Source organism: Lynx canadensis, chromosome A1 (genome assembly GCF_007474595.2).
Source record: "Lynx canadensis isolate LIC74 chromosome A1, mLynCan4.pri.v2, whole genome shotgun sequence".
Taxonomy (NCBI): domain Eukaryota; kingdom Metazoa; phylum Chordata; class Mammalia; order Carnivora; family Felidae; genus Lynx; species Lynx canadensis.
Window position 1 is genome coordinate 184,413,532 of NC_044303.2, and position 9,663 is coordinate 184,423,194.

At 33.5% G+C, this 9,663-nt stretch overlaps 1 pseudogene; it reads left to right on the forward strand.

Annotated features, from left to right (window-relative positions):
• The first annotated feature begins 914 nt into the window (after nt 1–914).
• LOC115521102 lies at nt 915–1,649 on the forward strand (annotated as a pseudogene).
• Nucleotides 1,650–9,663: the final 8,014 nt, after the last annotated feature.

A 9,663-nucleotide genomic window follows, 5' to 3' on the forward strand; every position in this document is an offset into this window, starting at 1 on the left:
CTGTTTCAGATTCTACGTCTCCCTCTCTCTCTGACCCTCCCCCGTTCATGCTCTGCCTCTCTCTGTCTCAAAAAATAAATAAACGTTAAAAAAAAAAAAAGAACTTTCTCCCTGGTATCCAAGTTCTAAACAATACTTATCGATATTGTTTACTGAGTTTGAATTTTTCTTTTAGATTTAACACCCTTGATAAATAGTGAGCTAAATTATTATATGAAATAAGAATTGGATTTTATCTTTTTCCTTGTAGATAATCATTTTCCTACCTCCATTGAATGGTGTCTCCTTTTTTACCAATGGGAGTGTCATCTTTGTGAGATGTCTAAGTTCTAATTTGGCAGGAATCTTTTTGGGATCTTTATTCTATTTCTTTGGTCTCTTGGTTCAACTCTATGGCAATAATATACTTTCTTAATTACTATAGCTTCATAACAAGGCATTATATCATTTAGGAAAACTGCCTTTTTATAACAAAAGTAATTTTGTAGAAATTATTAGTCTTCACCAATGTCCTCTTGTCCTTTCCTTCTGTGCAAACATTTTATTTCATAGCTTTTCACCATTTAGGAAGACTCGTGACAAATTCTAGCTAATGAAATTTTATTTGAAATCATGTGTATCGCTTCCAGACAGAGGCAACAAAATGCCCATTCTCCAATCTCTCTTTTCCTTTCTCACAATGTCCAATTAACTCTGTGTTTCAAACAGACAATGTGATGGAGGCCCAGACATCCCAGATCACATTTCTCTATGGACATAAAAGGTGAATGAAGATACGTTTTGTGTAAATAAGATATTTATGTTTTGGAGTGGCTTATCACTGTAGTGATGCATTCAAATCCATCAACAGTCATTTAACTATGTATAAAGACCTTTTTTTTTGTGGCGCCTTGGAGGCTGTAAACTGCTTCAACATGAAGCTGAACACCTCTTTCCCAGCTACTTGCTGCCAGAAACTCATTGAAGTGGTTGATGAATGCAAACCTCATACCTTTTATGAGAAGCGAATGGCCACAGAAGTTGCTGCTGATGCTCTAGGTGAAGAATGGAAGGGTTGCATGGTCTGAATCAGTGGTGGCAATGACAAACAAGGCTTCCCCATGAAGCGGGGTGTCTTCACCTATGGCCATGTCCATTTGCTGATGCGTAAAGGGCATTCCTGCTACAGACCAAGGAGGACTGGAGAAAAAAAGCACAACTCTGTTGGGGTTGCCTAGCTTTCTCAACTTGGTCATTGTAGAAAAAAAAGGGGAGAAAGATATTCCTGGACTCACTGATACTACTGTGCCTTATGGACTGGGACCCAAAAGAGCTAGCAGAATCTGCAAATTTTTTAAACTCTCTAAGGAAGATGATGTCCACCTGTACGCTGTGAGAAAGCCCCTAAACAAAGAAGGTAAGAAACCTAGAACCAAAGCACCCAAGATTCAGCATCCTGTATTCCATGTGTCCTCCAACATAGACGTTGGCGTATTGCTTTGAAGAAACAGAGTACTAAGAAAAATAAAGAAGAGGCTGCAGGACATGCTAAACTTTTGGCCAAGAAAATGACAGAAGCCAAAGAAAAATACCAGGAACAGATTGCCAAGAGACAGAGGCTGTCTTCTCTGAGACTTTCTACCTCTAAGTCTGAGTCCAGCCAAAATTGAGATTTTTCTAAGAGTAACAAATAAGATCAAACATCAAACAAAACAAAACAAAACTATGTATAAAGAAAAAAAATGTTTTGGTTAATAACCTTACACACTGACACTAACATGAGTTAGCATACCAGGTTTCTTTCTATCTGTGGAATTTATTCATAAACTGAAAGTTTAAAATTATCCTCCCTACCTAGCAGCTCCAAGTTCAGAGACATTTTTATTTGTGAAATAAGATTGTAAGAGAACATGAGACAGCAGATGGGGAAATTGGGAATCTGATGCTTTCCACCTAAAATATCAATACCCTTGCCTGGCAAGAGTTTTACCTTCTAAAAATATGAAGTTGAATGTTTTAAGAAATATGGGCTTTATTCCTAAGTTAGAATCCCAAAAATTAAGAAAAAGAGGACAAGAAGAACATTTTCAGTAATGGAAGATTAAAATGTGTCACAAAGAAAAGACTATAGGTTAGTATTTTATAAGGTTTTGCCCGGCATAGAGGTTAAGCTGTCTGTTTTGCCTTTCTCTGCCTCTACTAAGTGATTATTAAACTATGGATGAGATTTAACTAGGAGTGAAGGTTTATGATTTGAAGGTCTGGAAAAGGTAGGAGTCAAACTTTGAGCTGCATCATAGAATAAAAAAAATACATGATTGACATGGTTTAAATGAATATCTTAGCAACTAAATGGGTATACTATAGGTATTTATCAAGTATTTTGGTTCTTTAGATTTAATTCTTATAGACTTCTGAATAGCTATGATACTGTCATTATTGACAAAATTTACTTCTGTGATAAAGCTACAGTAATTTCACAATAAAGAAACCTTTTATTGTTTTCAAATGTTTTCACTGAGTTGAAACTTTTCTGCACTTCAGAATTTGTACTATAAAAATCCTATTGCCATAATACTTGCCTGCAGCTAGATACTTAAGTTACTACACTAAAGATTGATTTAAATTGAGTGTAATTATCTGCCTAGAATCTTTAAAAAAATTCCTCTTCTTTAACCATTAATTTTCACAACCATGATTATCCACAATAAGTTTAGTTGTGGTCTTTAATTAGTGTCTATTAAAATCTATATGGTGGTTAATTTAATCTGATTAAAAAAGAATCACATGCATAATCACTAACATAGTGAGTAATTTTGTGAATTTGAAATGGGGTCTCTTAACTTTTACAGCTGGAAGATGTGCTTGATTCACCCACATTAAAATGTTGCTAAAGTTCTTATATTCGCCCATTAGCTTAGCACTTTAAGAAATGTAAATGAGATTCCACTTTTCACCTATCAAGTTGAAAAAAGTTGGGAAAGTTTGAAAATACACAGCATTAGCAAGAGTATGAAAAAGTCAGGCACTTTCTCCATATGTACTGTGGCAAGTGTTAATTGGGACAATTTTTTGAGAGTGACTTAATAATATATTTCAAAAATTTAAATGATCAAATCATTGACCAGTAATTTCATTTCCAGGAATTAACCCAACCAATTTTTTTCTTCAAATGTACAAAAGTATGTATAAGATGATTCATGTTTGGAAGTCGGAATAATAAGTGTCCTTAAAGGCACTATGGAATTGGGACAAACCCATATAATGGAGTGTTATGTTACTCTTCAGTTATTCAACAGAAAGCCAGAACACCTGTATGTGTTGCAATATAGGATCTCTACAAAAATTAAATAAGCACTGTGCATACTCTGCTTGGATGCATATATTTTAGAGAGGTGTTTTTGTGCATACACCCACATATTTATGTTTGCATGTGAAGATAGTTTTTGAAATATACACAAATAATTTTTAACAATGGTTGCCATTATTGATGTGGATTTGGAATCTGGGTAAGGAGAACTTACTCATTACACCATTAGACTTCTTTCTTTCTTTCTTTCTTTCTTTCTTTCTTTCTTCTTTCTTTCTGCCATATACATGTATTAATTTTCATTTAAAAATCATGCAAATTAAGCAAAGGTAGAGCGTGTTAGCATGTTTAGTCTTTTCAACATACGGCACTAAAACATAACAGTGAATATAAAAACTGTTGTGTATCCTTCTGGGTGCTTACAAAGATCCTCTCTCCCCTGTCATACCCATTCCATCTAGTGTTCAAAGACAGCAGTGACCTCAATTCCAGAATGAATATCTGAACAAAGTCTGGTAAAAACAGAGTTCTGACTCTCTATAGAAAGCTATTTTTATGTATATAATTTCTTAAGTTATTCTAGGCAAGGCATCAACTTTTATTCTTCAGCAATTAGATAAATATGTTGACCCTAAAGCTATTCACATCTTCCCAACTCTTTTCAGCTTATATGATCATCTACCATTGATCTATATCAACATGATTTATTTCTTCTTATTTTGCAAAAGAATATGAAAGGCTTTTGCCAAACAATATTACGGTCAGGAACTGATGCTGTGAGACTGGAAGCCTGCCCCTTGTTGTAAAATAAGATTGTATCATTAAATAGGGCTCTCAGGTATTTGCCAACCTGGGTAATGATGTCTCTCTGGGATACCTGCCCTTTTGGCAGCCTCCCATCCAGGCACGAGTCAGCAATCACAATTAGTGTGAAGTGGAATAAGAGTGCCAAGTCTGCAGAATGCAGAGGAAATGCAGCAAAGTCTGAAATGCAACTCGGTGAGCAGTCACAATCCTCAAGGTAAAAATTGCTCCTTTCTTAAATGGGAATAAAGCAATGACGGATTGACTGCCAAACTGTATTCTCTGTGTAGGTATGCCTGATCGTGCTGTCAGTCTTTCAACCATTTCCGAGTGTTTCCAATATGATTCTTTCCTCCCAAATAGTCTCAGACGCCTTTCCCCAGGTACTCGTGGCAGAGAAGAGTGACACAGAGTTAAGGACTCCTGTTGAGGACAGCCAGAATGAGGTTTATCCTTTACTGAAGAGCTTGGGAAAAGACTGAATAAATAGAGAGCAGAGAATAAAATGGTTACAGCTGTTTGAGTAAATTCGTACAATGGATTTATCAGGTGAGAGATAGCTTTAAGATCCTAAAGTACACTTGGGAGGTAGGGTGGAGAAATTTCAAATCAATATGTGTCTTCCTTTAATTATGCTTTCATGCTGGCCAGTCACCTTGAGGTTATATCTCTCAGGATATAGCACTCTCAAACTCCTAAGTATTAGTTTATGCTGCGTATTTCTGACTGTGTCTCTTACAGTTGCATTCCCATAGCAGCTGGCAGATTGTCTTGAATATGATAGGTATGCAGCAAGGGTTGGGTGCTCAGGGTTAGTCTTATTTGTTGATATATTATTGATAATCTTATTTACCTTAAATTATAGCTTGAACATAGCTAGAGCTGTGATTGCTACCTAGGAATTAGCTGACCCACATAATTATTTGGAAATAACTTTTGAAGAGCTGCTATACTGCAAAAACAAACACAGAATTGTACTGTCTGCCTTGCCTTTTCTGTTTTCCTTTAGTGACAATATAGATTGTATAGAATCACCCAGCAGCCACAGTTGCACTAACAATTAATTGTAATTTTACAGTTAGATTTTCTCTTCATCCCTTCTAAATAAAATACATAGAATGCTGCTACTCCAAGTCACACATGCTTTTAAGTTCTGTTAAATTAATCCCCAGATGAATGTACATATCTTTTGTTTCTTAAAACATAAGGGCCATTACTGAAGCTCTTTAAATTTACAGACACCAAAACCATCAATGAAAAAAATCTTGTCAAAATGGGCTTACAGGTGGACATTCTGCTTACTCTCTCATGCATTTAATTGAATTTTGTGCAATTTCATGTGCATTATAATAGACTTCTTTTACACCATCAGGAAACAAGTTTTAAAACATGTGCCGTGCATTAAACATCACATAAATATTCAGCAAGGGAAAGAAAAACAGTTCTGAAGAAGTATAGTGATTTTACAGTCTCTGGTTTCTAATAAATTTTTACAGCAATCCTAAACTGCATTAGCAAGTGCTGGTTTATTGTCAGGCTTCTGCACAACATCCCTCAATGACAGGTCAAATCTTTACCACAACAGTGGAAGTCCTAAAGCTGTCCTCATTGGCAAGAATCTTGTCAGATTAAATTGCCAGCTCTTGTCAAGTAAAGATATATGATCCGATCGTATTCTCCTGATGATGACATGAGTTGTCCTTTCACTGTGGCTGGATTGTAAATTCCCGGGACATCCCAATGACCACAGATTTTGAGAATAAAAAGAATTTATTGACCTTTCAAAATGACAGTTCTCCCCTGAATAGAATGCCCCATCTCTTAACAACAGTACTCTTATTTTTATGTTGTTATTGTATATCATTTATCAACACATTTATTAGAGAACTTAGGATCTTACATATGCTTTACTTCCTGTCTCTCTACACTTTTTTGTCATTTCCCAAATTAAATGTCATGAATGTATACCTGTCAAGATATTATTTTCTATTTCAGGTATTTGGGATTTTATATAGAGAGAGCAGATTATCTTTGGTACTTTGGCTTTTTGTTTAAAACATAAAACAAAACAAAACATTGTCAGAAGGCTCAATGACAATCCATGGACAAGAATGGCATGCATTGTGCCAAATTTTAAACACCAGAAATAAAATCAATTGTTTTCTTTCTATGAATTATGTCACTGGTGACTTCAGGTACTACACATGTCATGAGGCAGGATGATATATCCTATGTCTTTATACTTAAATTCAGGGTATCACAGATCTTTTGAAAAAATTAAATTGAGTACTTATCACAATTACAAAGAATGGCTTGGTTCTTTGAAGAATACAGGATTCCAGCTGGGGGATTTTATACACCTCACCGCATGTCCCAAAAGTAGTTAGATTTCAGAAGTTGAAACTCTTTCTGTGAGATAGCAGCAATCATTAACCTCGATATTTATAAGATATCTACAATTACACTTCAAATGGTAATTTGAGTAGGCAGGAAAACATTGCTCTATGAAGATAGTATGAGGTCATATGAAAAGGCACATATTTTCTCTGTTAAAATTGTTATCCACCTCAAATATTTCATTAAACAGTGCATTCTTCTCAAATCATGATAAACATAAAATGAACCTTTAATTAAATTTCAACATTAGGCTGACTGCTAGTGATATTTCCTTCTGAATCAATCTAGGAGTATTTTGCATCACTATTATCTCATATTATCAAATAACACAAGTTTTCATTTTAAGCACACATTTTAAATATATTTCTATATAAACTTCTTCCACAAAAAAGAAAAAAAAATCTCACATGCATAACAAATGAGTCCAAAAGAAGATTCAAAAACACTTGTTGAAACTTAGATTTAACCATAAATTGGGGCTTAGTGTCATTCTATCCCATAACAGTGTTTGGTCATTATTCAAATATCCATAATTTGCCTACAAAAATGTCATTCATGTCTTTAAATCACCACAGCCTTCCTTTACTTACGGAAATTGACTTTATCCTGAATTAAATTACATTAATTCCTCATTTTGGACTAGAATTATGTATTTTTTAAAATCTACCTTGATCTTAATTGAGTTGATCAAACCACAAAAACAAAATAGCATGTATATCTGCCTCATAGCTACATAAATGTAAATCTGACCTTTTAAAAACAATGCCTGTTAAATATCTTAAAAATAATTATTTTTAAATGAGAAAAAAAGGAGGAATTTATTTCCCAGACTCCTACAAATCCAGATCACAAAATCAATACAATTTTATTATGAGCATGAGATATAGGTGACTCATTTTCTGTTTTAAATATCCTTTAATGTTGGATTATAAGATATGTTAAATATTGTATAATAATATTATAGTTCATAATATAACTTGAAATAGTTAAAACTCAATGTTAATTAAGTATAAATCAGCGTGAATTTATAATAAATATTAAAATAGTATCAAATAGCCCGTTTTATATCTTTCAGTATAATGTTAATACAATTCTGAGTAAACAACAGAGGTAAATTTCCTCTATTATATTTCATCTAGTAGGAATGTGAATTATTATATTTCTATTCTGAAAACTTTAATACTAAAAAATATTGAAGGCAATAAGCTAAGTGAAATGTCACACAAAGACAAATACTGTGAGGTATCACTTATATTTGAAATCTAAGAAAAATAAAAACTGAACTCATAGATACAGACAATAAATTGTTGGTTACCAGAGGACGGTGTGGGGCAATGGGCAACATGGGCAAAGAGGTCAAAAGGCACAAATTTCTAGTTTTAAGATGAATAAGTTATAGAGATCTAATGTACAGCATAGTGACCACGGTACAACACTGTATTGCATATTCTAATGTTGCTGAGAGAGTAGATCTTAAAATTCTCATCCCAAGGAAAAAAATTATAACTGTGTGGTGACTGATGTTAACTAGACTTATTGTGGTGATCATTTCACAATATATAAAAATATCAAATCATCTAAACTAAAATGAATACAATGCACATCTAAAACTAATACAATGTTATATGTCAATAACATATCAATTTAAAAAGTATATTTTTAAAGTTGCATTACTATTTAATACATACATGCACACATGCATACATAAATATATACATAAAGTGGACACATTTTTGGGCTTATAACGTAAAAGCAGATGAATATACCTTAAAAACTAACCAGAATCTCCTTAATAAAAATAGTGTCCAGTTAACTTCTAAAATAGAAGAAATATATATTTACTTCTGATAAGAACATAATTTGGGGGATTTTCCTCCAATATATTTTACCTATCCAAATGATAGCTATTTAGCTGAAATAAAACTTATGTTTAGGGGCGCCTGGGTGGCTCAGTCGATTAAGCATCCAACTTCAGCTCAGGTCATGATCTCACAGTCCATGAGTTCGAGCCCTGCTGACAGGTCAGAGCCTGGAGCCTGTTTCAGATTCTGTGTTTCCTTCTCTCTATGCCCCTCCCCTGCTCATACTCTGCTCTGACTCAAAAATAAATAAAAACATTTAAAAAAAATTTTTAAAAACTTTATGTTTATTTTCTCTGCTGATACCGTGTTGTTTCTCATTTGTATTTTTAACAAATCTGCTTCAATTGAGCAAGAGAACAAGATGTAGATAAATTCTTGGTTTCTTTATGAATCTGACATTCTATTTAAACATTTGTTGTTAAAGATTTAAGGAAGTTGTTACTCTTTACACTGCTAAAAAAGGGACTTTTTGAGAAAATCTAAACTACCTACATTAATCTCACCCAAAAGAGAGTAAAGTGATATATCAGAAAACCAAAGCAACAACAGATTAATGTTGCTGTATTAAAATCCTATTTACATAAAATTAACATAAACATGAGTTAGTATGCCATATGCTAGAGCATCTGTTCTTCACTGTATTAATAACAAGACTGTCCCCTATAGGGATCTTAAAATTAATACATATTTAAGTTGTATTTATATACATATTTGAAATTTTGACAATATGATATATATGAAATGTCGCCAATTGCAAACAGCATAATTTATACTGAAATGATATAGTCATCACCTGTATTATGACCACAGCTTATGATAGGTGGCTTTTGAGATACTTCACATTTTTCCTTGAAAGACCATTTAATTAATTTTAAGTTAAGTAAAATCTTTATCCCACATAATTACTCCTTTACCCCTAACTTCAATTCCATCTTCGTTGGAGGTCCAGAACAACTAGCCAATGAGAAATAACACATCATATTGGAAGATTCAAGATAACATACTTCATTTTCTGATGCTGACTTTGTTTTGTTTTGTTCTCCCAAAACCAAAGTTCATTTGAGAGTTCTTTCTTCCAGCTTCCAGAATAACTAAATAAAACAACTTTCTTATATAAGATTTTGTAGAAGTATTACAGATACAAGTAGAAATGCTGTGCTTTGTAAATTTTATGAAATTTGATATAGGTTGATTCCTTTTTACTTTTATTTTTTATTAAAGTGTATTCATTTATTTTGAAAGAGAGAGAGAGAGAGAGAATGAGCAGGGGAGGGGTGGAGAGAGAGGAGAGAGAATCCCAAGCAGCCTCTG